The sequence below is a fragment of the Crocodylus siamensis genome, chromosome 1 (assembly GCF_052110815.1).
Source record: "Crocodylus siamensis isolate JL-2025a chromosome 1, ASM5211081v1, whole genome shotgun sequence".
Lineage (NCBI taxonomy): Eukaryota > Metazoa > Chordata > Crocodylia > Crocodylidae > Crocodylus > Crocodylus siamensis.
The window spans coordinates 1,469,268-1,482,336 of record NC_143395.1 but is presented as its reverse complement, the minus strand read 5'-3'; the positions used below and the strand labels follow the sequence as shown (position 1 = coordinate 1,482,336).

General features: G+C 49.3%; 1 protein-coding gene across 5 annotated transcripts in view; it reads right to left on the bottom strand.

Annotated features, from left to right (window-relative positions):
* Positions 1 to 13,069, bottom strand: part of EXTL3 (exostosin like glycosyltransferase 3) — a 199,424-nt gene that overhangs the window by 136,889 nt on the left and 49,466 nt on the right. The gene's annotated exons all lie outside the window — the stretch shown is intronic.

Sequence of the window (13,069 nt, the reverse complement as noted above, 5' to 3'; positions counted from 1 at the left end):
TGCTCTGCATTTTGCTAACACTGGCCCATATGCTGCCTGCCCCACTCCCCGCGGGTTTATGTTTACAAAATCTTCCACGGAGGAGACGCTTAAGGCAGTGGGAGAGAATCTGCTCCCACACCCACCTCTGCAGCTTACCAGCCCTCTCTGCTGCCTGGCATGTGCTCTTTATTTAAAGCAATTAACAGCAAAACAACAAACCAAAATATCAATTACTGTTTTTTTGCCTTGACAGCTGAGCTTCCACCACTGGCTTAGAAAAGCTGCTCCTTCTTCCAGACAACGATCTCCAGGAGGATTAACAGCTTTTCTTTTGGGACCGAAATAATGTTAAAAAGCAGCAATGCTGGTGAATGTCCTGCTCCAAGGCCTTTGCCCCAACCCAACCAGGCCTTGCACTTTTATTTATTTTTCAAATGAATTAAGACCTGAAATCCTTGCTGGGGGCCCAGCACAGCAGAGAGGAAATTAAAGTGCCAAGCACCGACTTCTGGCCTTACAGAACATAAAGAAAGAAGATTCTCTTCTTCCTCTCCATGGAAAAAGATACGCTCTTTCACCGAGTTGGCAGATCTTTCCATCTCTGCTGGACGTGGGCAGCCAAGCTGGTTTCCTGGGGAAAAAACTGTTGCGATTTAGGCCAATCTGTCTATGTACAACTCGGGAATGCTGGTTGAAGCTCTGATGCCAAACCAAAAAAGTTGTTGCTTCTGCTGAGACAGTCCAGGATGCAGAGTCAAACATTTGCAAAAATCAGAGCTGCAACAGATCTCTGCCAGACCCAGGTCAATAAGTAAGTTGTTCAACCTAAATGAGGTACGCTACTTCCTCTTTTCTGCAAAGGCTGAGAAGTGGCAGAGCAAAAGAAACCAGGTGTCAATGCCAGCTGCCAAAACCAGAGCCCAGGGTGGGCCAGGAAGACTCAGGGAACCGCACAGGAAGTGGCAAGGCAGAATGCAAAAGAGGAGCCTGGTTTTGTATTGAAGACACGCTGTCGTACCAGCCAGATCAGTGTAGGTGCATCAGCTAAGGGCCCATACCCCATTCTGCCACAGGGGAAGGAGAACGGATCCTCTGGAAAAGACCTGCATGGCAGACGCACAGCCGTTCCTTTCTTTGTTTGCACGCTTTATCTGCCAGACTCGCTGCTGATGCCACGCACCCTCTCCTCAACCCTCTGCTTACATCCCTTTCAACAGCAGCAGGGCTTCAAGCAGAAGAGCTCCTCGGACAAGGCCGGATCCATGGCTTGGCACCAGCTGGAACGGGCGCAAGCGTGCGGCATGCAGAGCTGGACGGGCTTCAGCTAAACACGCTGGCAGCCTAAGCACACTTCCACCCAGGGACTCCGGACAGACGGACAGGCTCTGCCAGGTTGCACCAGGAAACGATTCCTTAAATTAGTGAGGCGGAAAGAGTCCTAGGAGGTGCCAACAAAAATCCTAGCTCCACAGAACTGGAGTGCCAGCGCAGGCACGGCTACACGGGGCTAATTCACGTGCCGGTCCGAACCCTCAGGGGGGGCTTTGCAAGTCTGGGTGCTCATACCTGGATGCACGCTGCAGCACAGACATGCATTAAAGCCGCAAGTCCAGATGACGGGCAGATCTGAAGGAGGTTTTTGGAACTCCCAGGGCTTTACTGCCATTTACATTATTTTTTTGCTAAATAAAATAAGCATCAGTTATTGAAACTTTCTAAATGCCAGCAGGCTGAGGCGGCAGATTTCCCTGACAGAAACTGCAGTGGTTTGACCTTTTCAGCTGCTTCGTCTCTAGGGTGCTATCTAATCTATCCTTAGATTGCACATCACCTCTGAACGCACGGTGATGCTCACACGTCTCATTTCTCCATGGCTCCTTTTAGCAGATACGGCCCCATCAGCAGATTCCCAGAACAGCCACTGGATGGATGGCTGCTCGGCATATCCTCCCCATCACAACGTGGCACCTAACATATTTAAGAACATGTTGGTCAATACTCTCCTGTCCTGGTGATTTAAGGCACCGGGACATATTAGGTTGATTCACAGCTTCCCAACTAGAGACTCTAGGCTGGAAAGGCAGGTTTTGCTATAAAGTACAAAAGTTTATGGCTCTTTAAAAGGAAAATACATCCTGAGATACAGCAAATTCCTGGTTTTGCTACCAAGGTGACAACACAATTACCGTGACCTTAAAAACCAGAGGAGGACAGGTGCTCCAAAAAGGTTGATAGTCCCTTCAAACCTTGATTAAAAATGGCACTTGCAATGGTAGTTGGGGATAGAGAAGCTACACCAGTACTCTGTACGGGGCTCTGTATCAAATGGAAGCAACTGCATTAAAATAAAGTGCTCCTCCCCCCACAAAAACACCCTCTATCCTCAGCATTGAAGCCATTTCCATGGCCATTTCTCTCCTCTCTAGGAGTCCTGCGTCATTTGGGCAGCGTGGAAAGCATTTAGCTTTGGGAAGCAAAGGTCAGCAACACTTTACCGCCCTAGGTTGGGTCAGACCCTTCCTAGCCAAGATCCAGCCCGGACATCATAGGCTGCTGATCCCTGGTTTAAGGCACGGCACTAAATTTTCATAGACATTTGGCCTGGAAGGGACCCCCAGGAAGTCAGCAGGGATCATTGGATCCCAGCAAGATAAACATCCAAATGCATCTTGAAGGCATTCAAAGTAGGTCGGTTCTTAGCCAGAGTGCAGGACCTCCATCTAACCCAGGAGGTGCACAGCCCCACCAGGGGAGACGCCTTGTTGGACCTGGTGCTGGCCACGGGTGATGACCTGGTGAGGGGGCTGCGGGTGATGGGCCACCTGGGAGACAGCGATCATCGCTTGCTGGAATTCACCATCCAGCGTAAGGTGGCAAAGGGCTGCAGCAAGGCAACAGCCCTAGACTTTAGGAGGGCTGACTTCAACAAGCTAAGGAGGATCGTTGGGGAAGGGAGCCAGAGGGGAAGGGAGCCAGATGTCCAAGGTGAGTGGTTGCTCCTTAAGGAGACGATCCTCCATGCCCAAAGGGAGGTAATCCCAACAAGGGTCAAAGGGAGCAGAAGGGCACATAAACCCCCATGGCTCACTAGGAGCATCCGGGAATGTCTCCTTGCTAAAAGGGAGGCATACACCCAATGGAGGGATGGGGTCTTCACCAAGAAGGACTATGTTACAGTCGCCCGAGGATGTAGGGGGGCAGTCAGGAAGGCCAGGGCAGAGATGGAGATAGGACTAGCTTCCCGGATTAAGGACAATAAGAAGTCCTTCTTCAAATACATAGGGGGTAAAAAGAGGGTCCCGGGTAATGTGGGGCCCCTGCAGGACACGATGGGCAACTTAGTCATCATGCCAGATGACAAAGCTAACATATTTAACGATTTCTTTGCCTCTGTCTTCCTAAGTAGGGACCAGTTCAGCCACCTCCCTGCTGGGCCCCCTCGGGCCCCGGGAGAGGCTACGGGACCTGAACCTGTTTAGCCTCCACAAGAGAAGGTTAAGGGGGGACCTTGTGGCCTGCTACAAACTGGTCAGGGGGGATCAGCAGGTATTGGGGGAGTCCCTGTTCCCCCGTGCGCTGCCAGGAGTGACCAGGAATAACGGTCACAAGCTGGCGGAGGGTAGGTTTAGATTAGATATTAGGAGGCGCTACTTCACAGTCAGGGCGGCTAGGGCCTGGAACCGGCTTCCAGGGGAAGTGGTGCAGGCTGCTAGCCTGGGGATTTTTAAAAGGAAGTTAGATGAGCACCTTGCCGGGGTCATCTGACCCCGGTGCTCTTTCCTGCCAAGGCAGGGGGTTGGAATAGATGATCTTCCTAGGTCCCTTCCGACTCTAGCTACTATGAAACTATAAACTATGAAACTAGGTGCTTGAGCCACTGCCAGCCCAGCGGCAGCCCCCCCAGGGGCTCAGACAGTAGGAACAGCTGCCCCAAAAGCACAAGCTCATCCCCATCCAGCCATCTTGGCACGTTGATACCACAACAAGGGAACCTGGAGCGAGCTACCTTCATCCTGCTCACTAGCCAACACAGACAGGCTTGCTCCAACACCTGCTTCACCATCCTCTTTCACAACTTTTGCTGCAACATTCAGGCTTTAGTTCAACTGTTTCACTCCAAAAACGACTCTAACGTGCCTTTTGGGGGTCCTGTGCTTATTTTTCAAACTACCCCAACTCTACAGACTCAGCCTGGCTTCACACGTCACCAGCAGCGGCAAGTGTTGTGCCAGCAAAATTATGTCCTCGGGGAGACCCGTGTAGCCCCATGGCTTCCCGTGGGCTGTGCCGATGTCAGTGCTTCCAACGAGGAAGCACAAGGAGGGACAGAATCCAATTGTATTGGCTTGCTGTGGTCACGCAGGTCAGCAGAGATGGGTTCGACCTGTCGATTAGGCATGGACCAAGATGGTACACAGAGGAAGTTACTGGTGGTCAATACCTGCACTTTTTGTTCTCCCTGTGACCCCTTTTCCCGGTCCTTTCCATTATTTAGCATGTGCGCTGCAGCAGTGCTTAAGCAACAGCAAAGAAGACGATGCCACAAGCTGTCGATGCAGAGTCAAGCTGTCCTGGGTCCAAAACGGCTTGTATCATCTAAACTAAGTCAGACGCAGGGCAGGGGAAGGGACAGAAGAGCAGAGCCGGTCTGCCCCGTCTTGTTATGTGTGCGCAAATCAACATGCCAACAGACCTTTTCCTGAAAAATAAAATGTCGGCTTCTTGATTTTAATTTTTCCCTTTCTATGCAAAACCTCCGCACTTATCGTAGGGCATGCTCCACCGGCCTGCTGGCAGGCTCAGGCTTTAAATGGCAGGACTTTGCCCTTCAGCCATTCGTTAATGATCTCTCCCTGTTTTAACATTCATCATCCCATGTTATCCCAAGGGGAGCTGCCTGCTGGGTAATTACAATAGACGGAGCTGTGCAGTGGTCACTGTTGTTGCAGCTCCCCCGCTGCATTAGCGCCTACATTTCCATACTAAGCCCGGTTCTCTGGGTACCGAAAGCAAAGTTTCAGTCCCGTTATGCCCCTCTCCGGATGGTCCTGGATGCTCCAAACAACCTACGTTCGGCAGTTAAAAACCCCTCGCATTATGAAAGCAATGGGCTTTGGAATAGTCTAAGCACATTACAAAGCGCGTGCTCATTAATACTAGCCACTGAAACACAGGCAAGACTCTTTAATGTCAGCCAATAAAAACAGCATTTTTTTCCCCATGAAACATTCCAGTTTTTTCCCTTTAAAAAGGAGCCGCCCTCTGTTGTCCTTGCCACTGGGAGACAAAAGCTTGCAAACAGAGCTCTTCTCTTGGCCCCCCTGTGCCAGGTGGGGGCGAGCCCATGCATCTCATCATCCACCTGCCCACCCCAGCACAACTCCCAGTTCAAATAATCCCCGTATCTTCCTCCCCACCCTGCCAGATAGCCAGCCCATTCCCACACGTATGTGTGCTCAGTCTGATAGGATCTGGCCCTCCATCACCCTCTTGCTGAGAATGGTGCCAAACCAACACTTTTCAAAGTCAACGTTAGGCCAACACCACCTGCTTTGTGAAGTCCAACCCTTATGACACGTTACCATCGTTCATAAAGAGATTTAAGATCTTCCTGCCAGGACCTGGACCCTTCCTGATTTGCAGTGAACCTAGTAAAAAGAAAATCCTAATAAGACGACATAAGACAGCAGAAGATGTTACAAAGGGCAGCTGGGCGCCCTTCCCTGTCACCGAACGCAGGAACAGGGGCTGTCGCAGCTAAATGCCTAGCTCTACAAGGGAAGACTTGCATTCGGCTTGAAATTGCTTGGGGAACTTGGTGTTGAGGGGATCTTGAGATCAGAGAGAGGATGCTGGAAGATAATTAGATGCTTGGCTGGCTGAGGACAGCACCTGCAGTCATGCACTGTGCAATACGATTGCAAAGGCACGTTAGGCTTCCAGATATGTGCAGGACATTGGTCAAATCCTCTGCATATTTTGACATCCCTAAACCAATGATGGTCAGTGCCTGGGATGGCATGAGAGGATGGACTACACTCCATCCTCTTCCCCATAAAGCATCTACTCCCTACACCGGGGACAGGCCTTTTATTACACAGCAGTGAGCCAAGGCCCACCAGGATCTACAAGTCACCCCGCAAAGGCCACTAAATGTGCAACTGATTCCTTGGGACAAGTCACGAGGACATGGGAACAGGAGTGCAGGAGGAATTACGGCCAGCACCCACTGCCAATGCATCTAAGGAACAAGTGGAGGCCACCCACTGAAGACGCGTGCGAGCAAGAGAAAGGAAAACAGCTCCACTGCTGCCTGGGATTCCCACTGGCCAGCACCTCCTTCCTGGCCTGGCAGATGGACAGTCGAGCCAGGACCAGGACAGACTGACCCACAAAGTCCCGATACGGACCCTGGGCTGGACGGACCACGGGTCTGAAGCAGCGTGGCACTTGCTGTGTTCTTACAGAGTGGAGTCAGTGAAGCGCCTTATTGAGGTAGCTGCGAAATGAAAGTATCCTGCATTGGCCCCTCTCAGCCGAAAACCCTGGTATGAAAACGGATCACGGCCCAACTGGTCCTCCCTATTCAGTGTGTATGAGGCAGCTTCCCTCTCCCACCCACTACTCATAAAGGAGACACGAGCCTTTTCTCATCTCTTTTTGGTAAAACTACCCATAGGACGGTGCGGCTGCAGAGAGAGCAAGTCATTACTAGACTTACATGCTAATGCATACCCCACACAGATCAATTAGGCTTCAAGGAGACATTAAATCCCCGTTCAATTAATAGAGACACCTCATCAGCAGAGCATTAAATAACTCCCTGTCATGTGGCAAGACAACTGCCTATTTCAGCAAGTTATAATAGGGACAGGCTCCACCATCCCTCCCCAAACATGCACAGCCTCCCCCAGCCCCGTATCGGTCCAGTCACAACGCGTGCCTACACCACCAGGAGATCGAGGGCAAATTTTACTGCTGTGGGATTACTGCATGTTTGTATTACGGACTCCTCATTGGAAAAATGAAGCGAAATGGATGCCTTTCATGTTTATCAATAACAGAGCTAATGGCTTTTATGTAAATGCTGTCGCTTCTGATAGATCCGAACGAGACGTGAACCACCCGGCTCCGGCTCCCCCTTGCCAAATCCTTCTCCCTCCCAGCAGCCAATCTAAATGCAAATTAAAATAAAAAGGCAAAATGAAGAGATTTCCGAATAGTACTGAACATTCACAACAGGGGATGCCGGACATATATTTTAGAGCCCAGACCCACGTCTGGGAGGTAGGAGACAGACGGGTAGGACTTGCTAGCATTGATTGCTCACTTCCAACAGGTATAAAAGCCTGGGCAATAACTTGGGATTCAACACCCTGCGTCACCTTTGCTGTAAGTGGGGTGGTCATAATAATTTTAGGGAAATCTGGGACAGGAGACAGGTGTACACCCTCCCCCCACAACCCCAAGGCTCCCAGGAGCCCCAACGATGGACCAGGGCACCACTCCCAGCTGGGTCAATCCTCTGCACGTAGGGGATGGAGCCCGGCCCTGGGCCTCCGCGTTTCCCATCCCAATCCCCTCCAACATCCCAGCTCCTCCGGTGCAGGGGCCCAAGCCCCGGCCCCTGCCCAGCCCCAGGTAGGAGAAGCAGTGCTCAGCCCAACCCACCCCTGCCTCTGACCTGCTCTGAGACGCATGCAGTCGGAGTAGCACCCATCCAAGACTTTTGCTTCAATTCCCAGCAAGCCACCGGGACAGCCTACGAAATCCTGGACTGCCCTAGCCAAACTGGGACATATGGTCATCCAATGCACAAGGCAGCAGTTCTCAAGCTTTCCCATATCAGGAGCTTGTGAAGTCAGGAAGGGCTTCTCAGCCCTGCTATGAGGGTACAGAAAAGGGAGGGTGATTTCTGTGGCATAGGGCTTGATTGTTAAATCAACCAAGGATACCTTCCTTGTAAAAACAAAACCCAAAAGCAAGGGCAAAGACCCCAGTGTGACCTGCCTGGAGCCAAAGGCACTTCTGCATATTCACGACCCGAATTCTTCCTGAGATGAAGACCTGTTGGGTGGTAGAGGATCTGTAGAGAGGGTCTCAAGCGACTCACTGATGCATGGAAGAAGAGCTATCCCCCAGGTGAGAATTCATGTCAGGCAATTTTAAAGCCAGTGGGAATTCAGAGCAGGTCTCCACATGCACCCAGTCTTGCTCCAATGGATGAATCTGTGGTTCGCAGCCGGCATACAGAGAAGCTAATTATTAAAACAAAAGGTCTGAAGTCTTTGACATTAATGCTCCTAGCTTCAGTTTGGGAGAAAGCGTCGGACAAGGTCTGCTCTAGCTACACCAACCAGCTAAAAAGCCCAGCCATCTCTCCCAAGAGAAAGACTCCTGTAGGGATACAGCTAATTAACTAATACAGCTACGTAAGCCCGACTGACATGCCTGAAATTCTTGATATAATGCCGTCCATGCCCAGGAATATCCACGGGCCACGACTTTGCCAATTACCCTAACGACTGGGAGGTGGCAGCGTGAATGGCTGGATTTGGGGGGGATTAGTGAGTGGGTGGACAGGCAAAAGGAAAAAAAGCAGAGACAATGCATTGCTAAGTACAGCACATGGTTCGCTTCTTCTGACAACTACACCTTCATCATTTCTTACAACTCTCCGAAATGTAGGAGTAAATGCGCCATCTGTAAATAAACCCCTCTTTAATCTCGCCGTCAGCTGAGCAGGGCTCTGCTGCACATTGCAAGAGGCTGTTAAATTAACCCAGCTTACTTTGTTCCAGCAGAAACTTTGTGGGCTGACAGGTGTCTCTGAAACTCAGTCAACACCTCTTTTTACAGTTGTTTTGACAGGCTCGATAGTAAAACAATTGCATGTGCACCTTGTGCTTGATGTACCAAAAATGTAGGCTTTCGTTCTTCCCTCCTAACCGAGAAGGGGCTCCCCTTTCTCCACGCCTCCCGACCCCTTTAATTAGCACTAGCACCATATTTTCTAGCACACAACATGCCCCAAGCTGCAAGGTGTACCTTGTTTTTGGAAGGCAGAATGAAGGGGAAAAAAAATAGGTTTCCAAAAGTTATGGCTGCACAGAGTTATGTCTCGCTCTTCTTGAGCTGCTGAAGCCTGGTCTCCATGCATGGATCTATAATTTTGAAAAAAAGCTAGAAAGAGGGTCTCCCAGGCTGTGAAATAGGAGAAGAGAGGCCAGGAGCAGCTAGCAAGCAGCAACATTACCTTAAGACATGTTAGCTTGGTTAGTGGAACATCAAGCCCATTAAAAAGGAGACATGAACATGAATACCTTTGGAGTAAAGAGCAAATTAGCCATTAAGGCAACTGTCTTCCTCAGCCACCTTAACAGGAATGGAATACATGCTTTCCCATCAAATCAGGGTGCTTTTATCCCAGCCAGAAAAATCAGCTTTCCCACTTAATACACACACTGCACTTTGTTGGGGTGATTGGGGGGTGGGGAGGAGAGGGTGGACCAAATGCAGTATACAGAAATATAAATATATTTTAGTGGACTTCTATAATAAAGCTGCGTTCTAATAGAAACGCAAACCCAACCCACCCATCAGCTGGTTTCTGCCCAGAGAGATCATGCTGCACTATCTGAGCCCTGCAGACACCCACTATCCCCGCTACATAACGAGCTACAATGCTAGATTATATCTCCACTTACTGATTTCAAGCAAGTTATTAAAAGCAAAGGAAAGGAGAAAAGGCTTTCCCGTGATACAGCTGCCGCAGCAAATTAATAATCTTCAAATATAGACAATGATATTTAAAGTTCAAAAAGATCCACAAGGAAAAATGCCTTGTAGTAGACTGAATTTTTCCTGGTGGAAGTAGTCCAGCATTGCTTCCCGATGACTCTGGGCTGAGGAAGGTCTGAGGTTGAGTCCAGCTAGCAGGATGAACAGCCTTTTTCGTGACACATTGCGTACACACACGGCCTTTTAAATGATCCTATCCAAAGCAGGGGGCTGTTGCCTCTATTCAGGCGAGTGAAACCGGTCAGCTCCGCGCCAGCCTTTTTCTTCCTGCCCTTTGTGAGAAGCTTCATGCTATGATGGATGTGTAGAAATGCAAAACAGAAGTCCACACAAAGAGAAGCCAGTGTTAGGTGGTTTGGTCTTTAAAGAAGGGGAAAAATAATGAAAAACAACAAAAGGAGCACAGATGACTTGTCATCTCATATCCATCCTGCATCTTTTATGACTAAATGTATTTAGACCCATATAAAAGTATTTATTTAGCAGCTGAGGCACCACTGACACGATAAAGATAAACTCTCATGAGTATCAACTAAAACAGATGGGAACAGCAGATCCCCCCAGTGCACGGGAAGGGGTAGTAGGCAATCGTCGATCCTTCTAGATCATGGTATATGTGCGAGAGGTCACCAGGATCTCCAATGCATATGCCTAGGCTGGATTATAGAGGAATGGAGGCTGCCCAGACCCTCCGCTCCCCTTTTCGACCACTGAGACTGTCACCAAAGGCCAAACTTTCCAGGGCCTCAATGGCTGTAGTTACAAACAGCCGGTGGACAGGAGGGGGAAAAAACTGCTTTCAAATGAAGATGCTTGGGGTGCATACAAAGTTCTGGGAAATCTCAAGCCCTATCAACCTGATCTTTGAGATGTAAAATATCTTGGCTACACAAAGTCCAGTTCTCCTCATTTCCCTGCACGCTTCATCTCTTTGCATGCAGCAGGCAATGGAAGTAGAAAGCAGAGGGAAAACCTAAAGAAGGACTCCTCCTCTCCATTAGTCACATTATACCTATTCTTCTCTTTGGAGCAAAAGGATGAGCTTCCAGGCATGTCTGCTGAAGCCTTGTACAGCCAAGCCTTAGCACCCAGTTTCTTTGGGTGTCTTCTTAACATGCTTCTTGAAGACACGTTCTAGTCTGGAGCAGAGCTGGAAAAGCAAACTCCCATGACACTTCTATGCCAGGATATCCAAGCACATTCCCAACTTTTAAATAGGACTACACCACACCATTAGTCCAATTTACCAAGTGCCTGACAACCCAGGGGAGCAGCAGCTATTTGACACTCAAAAAAAGGCAGTCTCTTTGCACCCATTTTCCTAGGAGGAAGCCAGGGCACAGGCTTGCTAAGTGGCCTGGCCAAGGTTGTTCACTGGGGCAGTGGCAAGACTTGGAAAATCCTTGGAAATCTCAATCTGAGATTTGGAAAAGGACCCGAAATCTCAATCTGCAACCCCAGCTCAGATTACTGGATGATCAAAACATTCACCTCTCTTGCAGCGAGGTGCTTGCTAGCTGCGATGCAGAGAACAGACGGCAACACTCAAATCAGCTCCTAAGAAGCGTTTGGTTCAGGCACGGAGAAGCACCACAGTGGGGCATGCTATATAGCAAGTTGTTCATTTAAAAGGGCAGCTCTGTTGTGAGAGGGCAACAGGGAACAAAGCCAAAGAACCAGGTGGTAGGACTTGACACTTGCGCTGCCCAAAACACAAGTGCACACTCAAGGCACAAACGCTCTTCCCCCCACAGCTCTCAAACATTTGAGCTGAACGTGGGCAGCGGAGACAGCCCGGAAATGTCACTGCTTGCTGGAAGAAAAACAGAAGATATTCTGCCACATATTCAGAGCCAGAGAGTGTTGGAAATAGCGCAATTGTTCCAGTGGGAGGAAACTTAGTGAATGATAAAGAAAAACCAAGAACAAGCATGAAGTGCAGATTTGGCAGAATAACGAAGTGCTCAAACCACCCCCATTTAGGCACCCAAAAAAAACCGACTCACAATGGGAGCTGAACTCTTTTGGAAATCAGGACCTTGGCATATCACTTGGATGAGCCGTATTAGGAGAAACCGAGCCCAGCAAATCCAGTAGCCTATTGCTGGTAGAAGCCAACACGTGAAGCCACGCAGGCTGGTGAACGCTGCATCGGGACTCTCGGCTCCCCGCCGTGGGGGGAGGGAGGACTCCTACCCATCCTCCGCAGAGATCACCTCACATCTTGCAGAAATGTTTCATCCCCAGAGCAGGTCAGAACTGGGACCTCATTGGTTTTGGCACCATGAAGGGCTAAACCCTGTTACTTGTTTTAACCGTTTGCATCTGTTCCCTGCATCTCCATGACCTTAACTAACCAATCTGTCAGAGAAACAGGGCACTAAAAGAATGCCTTCCTTGAAAACCTGACCTCGCAAAGCGCAGCAACCCCAATGCTATGCACGTCATTTTGTGGAGCGCGCTTGTGTCATCGACAATGGGCATCTTGCAAGCGGTGGGTAAGGAGCCGAACCAGCGATGAGCACAGATTTGGAGGCTCAGGCTGTGGACAGACATAGCCATAGCATTAAACCAGCGGTTCACATCCTCTTTACACTCAAGGCACCCGTCAGAAGAGGCCAGCTGCGAGCTTTTACTTGTGTTTTGACTCTGGAAAAGAGACAGCAGTTCTCTTCCTGTCAAGAACTCAGCCCACAATGCTTTTAACACTATGAATTCCCATTTGAAAAAAAACTCTGGGTTTAATCCTGTGAACCATGTTTATGCACCTAACACTGTCTGGCAACCTTTGCAAGAATCTCCAGGGCCCCCCACCACCTTGGTTGAAATCATTGCTTTAGACCAATAGTGTCATAAAAAGGAAGACGACTTAAAATATCTAGCTTTCCAACTGAGCTGTCACATCTGCTCCCTCCAAACCCATGTACGGGATCTAAGCAGCTGCAACTTCACAACAAAATGGAACAGGGCTAAAGAGGCAAAGATTTCAATTCATTAAACCACTGTAGGAGCAGACAGACATAACAGTTATATCAGTATCAAACTATACTGGCATATCTTGGAGCAGCATAAACTGTCACATCTGTCCATACCCATATGTGCTACTAGCAGGAAGAACAAAGGATGGCAAGTCTTTGCTATAATAATCTGTCAGCGTGCTAACTAGACCACTCAGACTCTTTGCTGCAGTTTTTCCCCAAAACAAGAAAAGTTCATGGAGTATCTAGGACATGGTATTAGTTCTCACATGCCTTTTTTATCCCAGCCCACAGAGTTTCCTCAATTA